Source organism: Phalangium opilio, unplaced genomic scaffold, assembly GCF_054372755.1.
Source record: "Phalangium opilio isolate 3A_F unplaced genomic scaffold, DU_Popi_V2 ptg000246l_1, whole genome shotgun sequence".
Lineage (NCBI taxonomy): Eukaryota > Metazoa > Arthropoda > Arachnida > Opiliones > Phalangiidae > Phalangium > Phalangium opilio.
The window spans coordinates 5,056,265-5,069,912 of NW_028324225.1; the positions used below are offsets into that span (position 1 = coordinate 5,056,265).

General features: G+C 40.8%; 1 non-coding gene across 1 annotated transcript; it reads left to right on the forward strand.

The window, feature by feature from the left end:
- Nucleotides 1-10,222: 10,222 nt before the first annotated feature.
- On the forward strand, nucleotides 10,223-10,304 carry TRNAL-AAG (transfer RNA leucine (anticodon AAG)). The gene has a single exon. It is a non-coding gene; the product is annotated as a tRNA-Leu (tRNA).
- The last annotated feature ends 3,344 nt before the right edge of the window (nucleotides 10,305-13,648 follow it).

A 13,648-nucleotide genomic window follows, 5' to 3' on the forward strand; every position in this document is an offset into this window, starting at 1 on the left:
CCTCGCTGGTGCTAAAGTTGAGGAAATAACGACTGCCGCTGCCTCGTTCATAGTATCGAAGATCGATTAGACGTTCATCTTTCGAGTTGACGAAGCATTCCAGCTTGATGCGCTCTTTGACGGGCAACCAAATATGATAGCGAGGTATTTTTCCGTCAAAAAAGGACGTGAGTTCATTTTGAAACCGAAACAAAGCGTACCAGGCGTTAGGTTTTAATATAGTTTTTGTACGCGTATCCGATCTTTGAATTAATATTTTAGGTTCAATAGATTCAATGACGCAAATATCGAGCTTTGGCGTGACGGTGTGTACTTGGTGCATCTTGGCTCGCGACTGATATTGTATTTATAAAGTTTTAGTCTTTTATACGTTGGGGTGATTATAAATAATTTCTCTGTTTTTAGATATTATTAATTGGTTGTTTGGAAATTCGGCCATGACAATGCACGTGACGTTTTCGGTTAGCGGAGAGCTAAATCTTAACGATAATCGCAAGTTACCAGTCTGGGGCATGGAATTTAGACCTAACGAAGCGAGATGTTCTCTACTCAAATCAAAAACAACGACAAAAAAGCCCTTCTTATATAAATCGTAAGAAATAATATTTCCTCGGTCAAGACCTAATATCTCGAGACCCTCGAATAAAGAATTGTAACATCTAACGTACTGGTCGTCGTCAAAATTAGGCGTAAACGGGATATCGGGATAATTTTGCGAATTTAAAGAGAATTGCATGAAATCGAGTTTGAAGTGTTGGAGATCCAGGGGGTTGGAAGTTGCTTCCCCTACAAATTTTTTATTAGTAACGAAAGCCACGACAGTTCGCGAGGGTAATTGCCCCGTAAACAAGCTGTCCCTAATAAAATCTTGCGTTCCGGTGGTTATTAAGAAATTTTTCATAACAATAGAGTTTACTTCGTAGCGAGCGTTTATTCCCGAGTTTAACATCTGGGCGTGAGCTAGTTGCAGTTCGGGATTAACCTCAATTTCGCGCGTAAACAAGGTGCATTCCGTTAAATCAATCTTATACTTTTTGCCCGTTTCATTGTGAATAATAGCAAAATCCGTGGAGCTTCGATGAAGTCTAATTCGCACCTCGATATTATCTAGTAAGAATTTGGGCGTTTTGAACATATCCAAAAATAATTCGCCAATTACATCGCACGTCTTTGATTGGGCCACGCGTTTAGCGCGACGACCAATACCATTATTTTCTTTGTTAATATTGGCGTCTGCTAAAGCCGTCGCCGGATCGATAATGGTATCCAAATAATATAACATAGAAGTTAACCAGGAATTGGCCGCCGTTTGTCCATAATTTAAAAGTATTTTAAAATAGGCCATATATGGGTACATATTATTAGGTTGCTGGACAGCGACGCCATTAAGAAATAATTCTACTTGACAAAATAGCGAGGCAATTATTAAATTTGTTACCGAGACTTTCTTTTCCGCATCTGGAACGGCCGTGCCGTCCTCGTGTAAAACGCGAAATTTTAATCTCAAAAGAGTTTTAGTCAAATCATGATAATTGTTAGAGGGAGGAATGATAAATTCTATATATTTTGCATTAGTTAGTGGGGCAATAGGATAATGAGCAGTCGTTTTAGTCCCAACAATATTATTATTCACCACTGGTTTTTCAAATACTTCAAAGTCGGAAAGAACACTTTCGTAGGTCGACATGTTTAGTCTAGAAAATCGCGTTTAGTGCGTCGCTTAACACGTTTGCTCCGGCTTGTTTTAGCAGTCCTCTTTCGTTTTCGGCCCGTCCCGCTTTGAGTGTTGACGAACCGGTCCACGCCTTTATGTAGTAGGGAATTTATAGATTGTTTGACATTTCGTTTAATCGATTCTCGAGGTGATATTCCGGGGTTTTGGGCATCGCTAATTACTCTACTCGTTAAACCAACAGCTTCGGACGCTAAAGTACTAATGGCCGGCCTAATAAAGGGTGTAATTTTGCGCAATAAAGAATTAAAGATGCCGCCCACACTAAAACGACCGCCCGATTGGAAAACGTTTGCGTGTAAAGCCGGAAGGGACGATCCTCTTTGGAAATACAGCGTATATCTATTGGGTACCATCGCTCAAGGTCTATTGACGTCGACGCCTAAAAAACAGTTTAATATATACTTTGCCCAAATTAAACGGGATATTTTCCCCGTAATCGGATTTCAATTCAATTTCAATTTCTTGTATATCGCTAGTTGAAATTGGATAAAAGTCGATATTATTAAATATTTCCTGGTTCTCTTCGTCTAGCAGCGAAAAAGCCGGCATTTTTATGAAACGTAGCAGAGGGGCTTGACCACCACCCACTACTTGTTGACGGATAATATTGGTATAAACAAACATGGCATCGATGCCTCTCATGATATCCGCGGGGTACTCCGAAGTCTCGTTATTAAGATACCGATCTAATTGATTGGCACTAAAGCCTAGCAGCCTCCCCAGCCCTCTTCCGGGTGTTGTTTTGGGAAACAAAATTGAGACCGTATCGTTCAGTTTTGAAACCGTCACGGTTCCGTCTACATTCTGCGTAAATTTTAGACTTTTTCTATGCGTCGGTGACATGGCTTCGCTCATAGCACTTAAAACATCGCTAATATGATAGTATACCCCGGGAGGTATCTCGCACGCGAAATTATCAACTCGTCTGGCTTGAGACCCGGGTAAATACGGCTGGTCAGCATAGTCGGGATCTTCTGGAAATCTATCCACATCGTATTCGCTAGTCCAAAAATTATTATTAGCCGTCAATGTCATTGATCTTAATCGGGGATTTACCAAAGCTACTCCCGAGTGACTGTGTTTAAAAAATTCTCCCTCTTCGGGAATGTTAAATAACTTGGCCATTGGACCAGCTACCGAGACGCGAACACCTGGCTCTATTTCGAGACGAACATAGTATCTATTTTCCGTTTCCGTTTTGAGAATGTACATTTTAAAATACTGGCGAGGCATATATTCTTCAACACCCAATAACTGATTTATAATTTTTAAATGTAAAGAGAAGGGAATTACGGCCCCGGTCGCCGTCAAATCGCAAGTATATTCGCCCGCGGGTATTTTAATTTTTGTAAAATTAGTCGTAGTAAATAGATACATTAGCGAGTCATGAACGCGATAATTGACAAATGTGTCATTAGTTGTTTTGAAATGTGTAAAATTACGCTCTAAAGGTTTAGTGGATAGAAACGTCCCACCAACGTATTCAGCTTCTAAATTTAATATATCACGCAATTCTTTTGGGAAGAGCATTTCAATTTTTGCCGGACAATGGACTCTAAAATAATGCTCCGCTCCTTGTTTAATAACGCTAAATTCGGCCTTTTGCAATCTTAGAGGGTCAAAATTGCGCGCAGTTATTTGGAGGTTTTCGGCAATATCTTCATAAATCTTGTAATCATCTGTCGATCTAAACTCGCCTGACATTTTAAAAAAGAAATAAAGCCACGGTTCTTCCCAAGGGGTATAGCGCTTTATGGTTCTATTGACTCGATATTCTAGATACGCATTATTTTCGTTTATGGTATATTCTTGTACCGTCATCCTCAAAGGACCAGATTGATTGCGCCCTGTATAGTATTTATTGGGGTCAAGATCAAGCAATTTAGCTAGTTGGGGAGAAAATTTAATCTCCACCCATTCCGGTGTTTTAAAATTATACATGATAGCATCACCCCGATTATCTATAGTGTGATATGTTACTTCAATTTTTTTAAATACTAATTTTTCTAAAGTACGCGTTACGGCTTTATAAAGCCCTTCGGCGTTTTTCTCTGGCGTTTTACTGGCTCTAAAAGTTTGCGGTAAGAACAATATCTTATAGTTATCATAATCTTCGGGGTTAATTTGCTTAGGCTTTTCAGAGATAATTGGCTCGGGTTTTTTCTTTGGCGGATCAACCGGCTGCGGAAAAAAGGGTTTTTCATCAATCGCTGGTGGGGAGGGGGTCGGTAATACGGGTAGCTCAAAAGTAGAGGATGTTGTAGAGTCTGGAGATTTTGAGAGATCAGGCTTGGATAGGTCGGGGTTCGGTAAGTCAGGGTTCGGTAAGTCGGGTTTCGGTGAGTCGGGCTTCGGTAAGTCGGGTTTTGGGGGGTCTGGAAATATATATATTTCTTCAACCTCCGTTGGCGAGGGGGTCGGCGTCAGTGGCTCGAAGGTAGAGGGTTTCGGGGCCTCTTGTTTTGATAGATCAGGCTTATATGGGTCCGGAGCTGGAATTTTGGGGGGATCCGGAAGTTTCAGAGGATCTGGCTCCGGCTTTGGCTTCGGTAATTCAGCCTTTGGTTTTGGTAGTTCAGACTTCGGTGGCTCCGGCTTTGGCTTCGGTAATTCAGCCTTTGGTGGGTCTGTAGTCAGAATCTTTAAGGGATCTGAAGTAGACGTGGTTGGCCTAGTTGTTGTTGTTGTAGTAGATGTTGGTTTAGTTGTTGTGGTAGATGCTGAATTAATCGTTGTAGTAGCGGCTGAATTAGTTGAGCTCGGAGGTATTAGTTTATCCGAACTTGGAGGTATCGGTTTATTTGAACTTGGAGGTATCGGTTTAGTCGAATTTGGAGGTAACTGTTTACCTGAAGCTGGCGTTTTAGAGGGGTCAGGCCCTGAATATGTTGGATAATAAGGCTTTGGAGAGGTTTGTTTTGGAATAGTTATTTTGGGTGGTGGTGGGGGAGGGGTTATTTTGGATGGCTGTGGTTGTACAAATACTACGGGTTCAGTCGTAGCAATAGGTATCGGAAGAAAAGGCGTAGTTCGCGGTAAAATAGGTATAGATGGCGGTACAGGCCTATATTCCGGCTGAGGCTTTTTTCTTATTGGCGGAACTTCGTAGTTTGTTTTACGTTTAATGGCGGCCTTGGGAATGTACTTGTAATCAAATTTTTTTTTAAAACTATCTCCAACATTATCAATTTCGATTTCCACGTAATTATTAGTGTAATTTAAACTTATATTTTTAGCATGCTTTGATACAGGATATTTGGATATATATGGAACATCTTCGTAATTATTCTCTTTAAATTCAAATAGCGTGGTCAAGGGAGAATCAGCTGGTATTTTGAGCCGTATGTTTTCCTCTCCTAAAACTTGCAGGTAAACGGGAAAGTTTGTATCTAACTGTTTTCCCAGGGCCCCGTCTTTATATTTATTCACTAATTTAAAAGATAATTTGCCTTTTAAATACGGATGACTGTTTACATCATCATTTAACAGCTCGACAAAATTTTGGGGCAGTTCGTACTCTTTGGTCTTGGTATAACGATTGACAGGTATCTCTATTTTTTGATATTCAACAGGCTCTCTAACAGCTGCATAGTTGTCACGGTTCGGGTCACTTACAACCTGAATTTCAAACTTGTTAAACTCTTCGCTTATATTCACCCAATGATTTGGAAATATGATTTCTGCCAGCCCAACTTCATAATCGCTAGTCAAGTTAAGAGGTTGATGCAAATAATTTTTAAAACTTGATTGGGTATTGTTTGGGTATATATCTAGACACGTATTAGACGCTAAAGTTAAATCCTATGAAAAACATTAACATGTACAAAAATGGGCCAAGCCTCGCCTCGTACCCTTTCCGCCGTAAAACGTTCTGAGATCCCATGTAGAGCCAAGTCTGCCTTTTGTTCTCATTCAATCGCCAATTGAACAATTATGTTATAAATTATGTCCTTTTCCTAATTAATAACCAATAATTTTGTCTCTATCATTACTTTACATCTTTGTTCGTATCAAAAATATCGTGACTTGGCAATCGCAGGTAAGTAATATTAAAAGGAAGTCGAGGGGATATTCACTAAATTGTTGCTGATTTTAAAATAATCGATGGGATATTCACTAAATCGTTGCCGATTTTAAAATAATCGAAGGGATATTCACTAAATCGTTGCCGATTTTAAAATAATCGAAGGGGGTGACCTGCGCTTGCCAAGTCACGATATTTTTGATACGAACAAAGATGTAAAATAATGATAGAGTCAAAGAATATTGGTTATTAATTAGGAAAAGGACATAATTTATAACATAATTGTTCAATTGGCGATTGAATGAGAACAAAAGGCAGACTTGGCTCTACATGGGATCTCAGAACGTTTTACGGCGGAAAGGGTACGAGGCGAGGCTTGGCCCATTTTTGTACATGTTAATGTTTTTCATAGGATCTCACTTCTTTTTGTAGACCCTCTCGTTATACTTCGGTAGTTATATTAAAACAAGACCCTCTCGTGGTACTTCGTTTGCCAATATAATCGCTAACGTTTGTCCTTATTTACGCTGAATTACCCCTTTCGACCCGCAGAGAATATGTAATAAAGATTGTACGCGATATCCTAATATAAGAATGTAGCATCAGTTACGACACATTTCTTTTAAACTACTACTCTTATTAGCTTTAATATATATTTAACTTTCGGTTAACTTTGGACCATTACGTCCTTTCATCAAGAACACTCACTATTTCTGTTGAAAAGACGGCAGCGCCATCTAGTTTTAAAATAAAGAACTAAAGAACAATTTTATAAAAATTTCAGGATGTTTTAATTTTTCTGTGCTTTATAAAATAAATGAAAACTAAATCCTGAATTTTAAGTTTCTATCTACCCTAGAAGTACCTTAGAATTTTGATGATCGGTGAGTGAGTGAGTGAGTGACAAAATAAGGTAATTTTCACCTTCTATATTTCGAAAAGTATATAGGGTAGGAACTTGAAATTTGGAAACTATAGCTAGGATTGACAGTCCTCGCGGCAAGCAAAATTTCAGACTTTTACCTGTACCCATCACGAAGTTACAGTGGGCTTAAAAGTGCCACGAGTTGCTTCGAGAAAAGGATGTCAGTGCTCGACTTGGCTGGGAGCACTGCCGTGCTCCCAGAAAAAAGTCGTCATTCATGACTAACGCCTGTTTATCAACTAACCCCAACTTCTTAAACAAAGCTTATTTTATACATAAAAAAGATCGTCCATAGCTCGGTATCCTGGCCGGGATTTGAACTCGCCACCTTTTTGGGTATTACGTTAGTAGACCCTGCCTTTAACCACTGAGCTATGGACGATCTTAAAATACACGCTGTTTATCTTCATCAAAAAAACTTAAATTCTTAAACTTTTAAAAGTCGTTACCCTTGAAAAATCTACGTAGCTAGGTAATTGACCTTACCCGATTCCGATAAAAAAGACAACGCCCTGGTTAGATTGAGCCGGTTTCAACCTGTTTTCAAGCGGTTATTATATAAGACGTTGGGCTTTAATAGTACGTTTCAGGGTGTGGTCGACAGGGTGTGGTCCTTAAAAAATAAATTTTTTATCTAGAGAAATTGTTTAATATTAAATCTGCTCTCGGTCATTTAGTATATAAGCTCCGTGTTTCGTGAAGAAAGTTATCAGTTGCTCAGCTATGCTCTTAAAAGTCCAACTAAAGATGTCTTGCTTTAACTCGTGCCGCTTTTGTTGGGTGAGTAAAGACCAAACTCAATTTTCCAACGGAAAAGGGACCAATTTCGATTTTTCTAGCTGTCTCTTCTCAGGCATCGCCTGAAAAGGGACCAATTTCGATTCATGGGCTAGATTTATGTAACTTTTGTATAAATCCTTCAAAGTTACATATAGTCTAGCCAACGTAAAAAGTTGCCTCAGCCATCAGAATGCATGAGCAAAGCCTGTTGGTTGTGGTTCATGAATCGCCCTTCATTGCAGTGTCATATGCATACATACAACTGACTATTGCAATGAAGGGGAAGTCCTGGCGCAAGCAACAGTTTGCGCCAGGACTTAATTTGGCGCCTTTTCCATCCCGGTTATAGATCGGGATGGAAAAGAAATTTCTATTATGGTCTCTTTAACGTTGTGTAAAATTTGTGTGAAGTCGGCTCAGCCATAAGAATGCACGAGCAAAGCTTTTTGGTTGTGGTTCGATTTCATTCGCAAGGTCGGGCTGACGCTGCAATGAAGGAGAAGTTCTGGCGCAAACAACCAGACCAGAACAAGACGACCAGGCCCCACAGTGGCTCGGATGTAACTTCCTTCGGGAGGTAAAGGGTCAACGAAGAATTTTATAGGACATGGCCCGTACAACCCGACAAGCCCTGCCTCCGCATAAGGTTCTGCGTACCCTGCACCAACTGGAGCACGTTCTCTTCAGTGAGGCCTTGACTTCGATGTCCTTCTCAAACTTAACAGCTGTTCGCTCGATCAACGTGGATAGGATTCGGAGCCGAAAATGCCCAAGATCTTCTTGAGTCAATGGAGGCATGTACCACGAGAGTGCCTGAAAAAAGCTGGCAACCGACGCCCCGCTAGAGTGAATGCCGCGTTGATGTCGTGAAATTGTTAATAAAACGTGGCGCTAATTACGATTTAAAGACCGGCTTTCAGTTAAGATTTCGACTAAAATATCAAGTTTTGAAAATCAAAATGTCACTTTGAGCAAGATGCTTTTTACGCCAGAGATAAAAACAATTACCTTCAAAATTTCGATTTAAAGACTGGTTTTTATTAGTGGTAAAAGTAGCTGTAAATATTTCTGGTTTTAATTTAATTTTTGTTTATATTCTTGTTATTCTCTATTTATATTCTTGTTATTCTCTATTTTATTGTATATATTATTTGGTATTTGTTATTAAAAAATCTTTATTTATTTATTTGTCTTTGTTTCTCAGACATGGGTTTATGGCGGGAATTTCAAACAAGAATCTTACAAAATAACTAGACTGGTTTATTAAAAGAACTACAGCCTCCGAGGGTTAAGCCGAGCTTGTTTTGGGGAAAAAATGGGTAAAACCCCTCTAAAGAGTCATAGCATGCTGGAAGGTAGGGTTGATCAGGTAGGAATTTAGCTTAATCTTTGGGTGGAAGTTTTGGTTTGAGTTTGGTGGATGAGGAGAGGGCGGCCATCTTGGGGTGGCGGCCATCTTGGATGTCTGCATATCTGTATAGTCCCTACTACTCTAGGATTAATAATATGAAGCTTTTGGTTATTAGTCTGAGGTGACGCTTGTTTCCAGGTACAGTGGCCGAGTGGTCTAAGGCGCCGGTTTAAGGCACCAGTCTCTTCGGGGGCGTGGATTCGAATCCCACCTCTATCAGCCTATTTTGTTTTCTACGATTAATAATATGAAGCTTCTGCTTATTAGTCTGAGGTGACCTTTGTTTCCATGTAGAGTGGCCGAGTGGTCTAAGGCGCTGGTTTTAGGCACCATTCTCTTCGGGGGCGTGGATTCGAATTCCACATCTATCAGCCTACTTTGTTTCCTAGAAATAATAATATGAAGCTTTTGCTTATTAGTCTGAGGTGACATTTGTTTCCAGGTACAGTGGCCGAGTGGTCTAAGGCGCCGGTTTAAGGCACCAGTCTCATCGGGGGCGTTTATTCGAATCCCACCTCTTTCAGCCTATTTTGTTTTCTACGATTAATAATACGAAGCTTTTGCTTATTAGTCTGAGGGAACCTTTGTTTCCATGTAGAGTGGCCGAGTGGTCTAAGGCGCTGGTTTTAGGCATCAGTCTCTTCGGGGGCGTGGATTTTAATCCCACCTCTATCAGCAGAGTTTGTTTTCTACGATTAATAATATGAAGCTTTTGCTTAATAGACTGAGTTTACTTTTGCTTTCGGGTAGAGTGGCCAAGTGGTCCAAGGCGCTGGTTTAAGGCACCATTGCATTCGGGGCGTGGGTTCGAATCCCACATCTATCAGCCTACTTTGTTTTTTAGAATTAATAATATTAAGCTTTTGCTTATAAGTCTGAGGTGACTTTTGTTTCCAGGTAGAGTGGCCGAGTGGTCTAAGGCGCTGGTTTAAGGCACAATTCTCTTCGGGGGCGTGGGTTCGAATTCCACCTCTATCAGCCTATTTTGTTCTCTAGGATTAATAATATGAAGCTTTTGCTTAATAGACTGAGTTTACTTTCGCTTTCGGGTAGAGTGGTAGGGTGGTCTAAAGCGCTGGTTTAAGGCACCATTCCCTTCGCGCCGTGGGGTCGAATCCCACCTCTATCAGCAGAGTTTGTTTTCTACGATTAATAATATGAAGCTTTTGTTTAATAGTCTAAGGTGACGTTTGTTTCCAGGTAGAGTGGCCGGGTGGTCTAAGGCGCTGGTTTAAGGCACCATTCCCTTCGGGGCGTGGGTTTGAATCCCACCTCTCAGCCTATTTTGTTCTCTAGGATTAATAATATGAAGCTTTTCTTATTAGTCGGAGGTGATTGTTGTTTCCAGGTAGAGTGGCCAAGTGGTCTAAGGCGCTGGTTTAAGGCCCCAGTCGCTTCGGGGGCGTGGGTTCGAATCCCACGTCTATCAGCCTACTTTCTGGTCTGGGATTAATAATATGAAGCTTTTGCTTATTAGTCTGAGGTGGATCTTGTTTCCAGGAAGAGTTGTAACGGGAATATACTTAACTCTCTATTTTTAACTAGTTTGATTCCACTATCTTCCTCATTACAAAAACTATCATAGTTGGCCGGGCACTCGCTAACCTTTCACTATTGGGGGTTGCGAGAATTAATCTTTGTCTAGGGGTTTTTGTCATGTACGGTCTATTACTTTGTCTAGGGGTATATGTAATTAATTAAGGATACGAACTCTTTGAGAGTGGCCAATAAAACAATTTAACGAAAACACTTTAAACACTAACAAATAATAAACAATTAAATCCTAACACTAAGCTGGGAGGCCTCTTAACGATCCCTTACTAAAAAAGAAACTAAAATAACTTAAATACTAAACAAGTTAAACTAGAACTAATATACAATTAATTACTAACATACAATTAATTACTAACATTGTTGTTACAATGTTACAAGCTCTATTTTCAATGTTTGATTCTTAAAACAGTTAATTAGTTGGATTTGTACTTATCAGTTTTCCAATAGGGTAGGAAGGTAGATTATCTTCTGGTTTCCAACCCGCATTTTTTTCCGGTCGGTTGACGCGCCCACCATTTAACTATTTTGTACCGCGCACACCATTTAATTACTTTACACGCTGATGACTACTATTGACGCGGATACGCTGTCCGTAACTTTACTTGGTACTGCCTGTGGTCGTGACTAATGACCAGGCACGCTGACGTTGGGCTGCAAGACAGGGTAGGCCGGGGACCTTAACTCTAGGAGCGGCACTGCTGGAGTTTGGTAACGTCGCTGGAACCATTGGCGACGACAGGGCAGGAAAATAAAGGCGCCGCAGAATTAGCAATCTGGTTCGGCATGGGCCTCTCGCACTCGTATCAGATGCCCTCGTAGGTTCAGCTTCAGCATCTCGTCCTCGTGGTGGAAAACATCGGTCCGGTGGCTCCCTTGTCAGCTTTATACCAAGTGTGCTTAACAATCGCCTTCTTCACCCTTTTATAGAATTTAGGTGTCTTGTAGCGCATTAATCAGAGAAGGTATCGTTTGTCCCTTCTTGACAAATCGTTGGTCGTTTTTCGTGGACGGGTTGCGATGGTGTTTTTCAAGTTCGTTCCTTCGATGGGTTTTTAAATATTTTCTCCAACTCTCACGAACTGGTGGAAATGTTTTTGGTTCGCGCACCTGTTTATGCTTTTTGGATTTTATATCTTAGGTGTTTACAAATCTTATAGGTCATACAGTAGAATGGTTAGAAGATACAATGGTTAAGAGATACTTTCAAAATACACAATAATATGGCTTGGCTAGCCTCAAAAGAGTTTTTATTATTTTCTTAAACTTGGAGATGGGGAACGGGTATTCCAAACAAAGTTTCTCGACCCCACCAATGCTTGGGTTATCTTAGTAAGCCCAACTAACCAGAACTAAGTTGACCGTGCACTGACACCTGCGTTTAGTAACTAGTTTTTCCCTGACCAGCAGGAGAAAAAGGGGGATTTCGAAAACAACCATGTCATTCGGAGGGTCAAGGGTTCAACAACTATAGGTTGCCTAAATAATGCCTTACATTTCTCCCCGACTTTAAATCGAACGTCCCCGTTAGACCAAGTACCAAAAAAAATTACTAGACGTGAAAGGAGGCTATATACAAAAAAAAACTAACGGAAGCAAGGGACAAATGCGCAAAAAAAATCTCAGTATTTACATGGTTAACCAAAAAAAATATTTACAGGCCTATTAATTTTGAACAGGGTATAGACCCAATAAACTACGCTTAAATAACGTAACGGACTAAATGTCCAAAACGACTACGCAAAATTACTTGGTTACGTGGGGTAACCAAAAGAATAGCAATGGGACAACTGCCGGAGGGGCTGGAAGCCTCACCGGAGTTAACTTGCGTATATAAAAAAATAAACGACGGGTCGAGTGTCCTAACGACGGACTCGCCCAGTATTTGGATCTCGGGGTCTCAACTGACGACCACCACATCCTTGGTGATCATTGCTAATTACGTCATCTGTTACACTATGACTATCGCCCTGATCTAAATCACTAGAATCCAGAAGACAATCGGTGCGCTCGTGGAACGGTTTTAATTGACGAATATGATGAGTTCCCTTTAGGGGTTTCATTTTCATATCAGCTAACCTATATGTCAACTTAGACAGCTTTTCCCTTATTCTACAAGGCCCATCATACTTCTTATCCAATTTTGCAGCGAAACTGTCATCCGCTGAGGATTGGGAATGAACTTTCTTCAAAACCAAGTCGCCTACCTCGAACTCTATATCACGATGTCGTTTATCATACTGTACTTTTTGACTGGCTTGGGCTTTCTTAATTTGTTTACGAGCAAGCTCCAATGTTTTAGTAACATTTGGGATAACTCTCAGCCCATACGCCTTTTCAACGTCATCGGTTAGATAATAATCGGGGTCAGGTTGGTTTAGTTGGACAGAAAGAGCCGTTCGGATTTCACGACCGAACATCAACGCAGCCGGGGCAAACCCGGTAGTTTCTCAGGGGGCGGTCCTAAGTGCCATTGCATACTGTTGCAAACCGCGATCCCACTCTTGGTGGTTTTCACCAACAAAAGACGCTCTCATGGTACCTATAATTAAGTTGTACCGTTCCGTGGGGTTTGACTAGGGGGAGTAGAACGAAGTAAACTTGTGTTTAACATGTAACTTTCTAAACACCTGATCTAAGATTTTACTGGCAAACTGCTTTTCATTGTCTGAGACAACGCAGTTTGGCATCCCGAAACGCGTAAATACGTCGTCCACTAAGTGTTTAACAATGGGAGTCGCTGTAGCGTTTCGTAATGGAAACAATTCTACCCACTTTGTCAAATAATCGGTTATGACAAGAATGTAACGGAAGCCACGCTTTGACCTGGGATAGGGACCTTTTAAGTCCATGGAAATTACTTCCCATGGCTGGGAGATACTACTTGGTTGCATAAGGCCAGCGGGGGACTGAGTGGGCACCTTATGAGACTGGCAGACCTGACATGAACGGCAATACCGTACTACATCTAGCGCTAAACCTTCCCATGTGTATTGACACTGAATTCTACGGGTAGTTTTCCTAACGCCAAAATGACCAGAGGTCGGTATGTCATGACTGAGGTGCAAAATACGGGCTCGCAACGCTGTGGGAACTAAGATTTTAAAATTATCCCAGCCTGAGTAGTCTATTTTTCCAGTATTTCGAAATAAGATACGATCACGTATGTCGCAAGAAGGGGCGGTTTTATAAATCCATTGCTGAAGCTCTTTGTTACTAGGA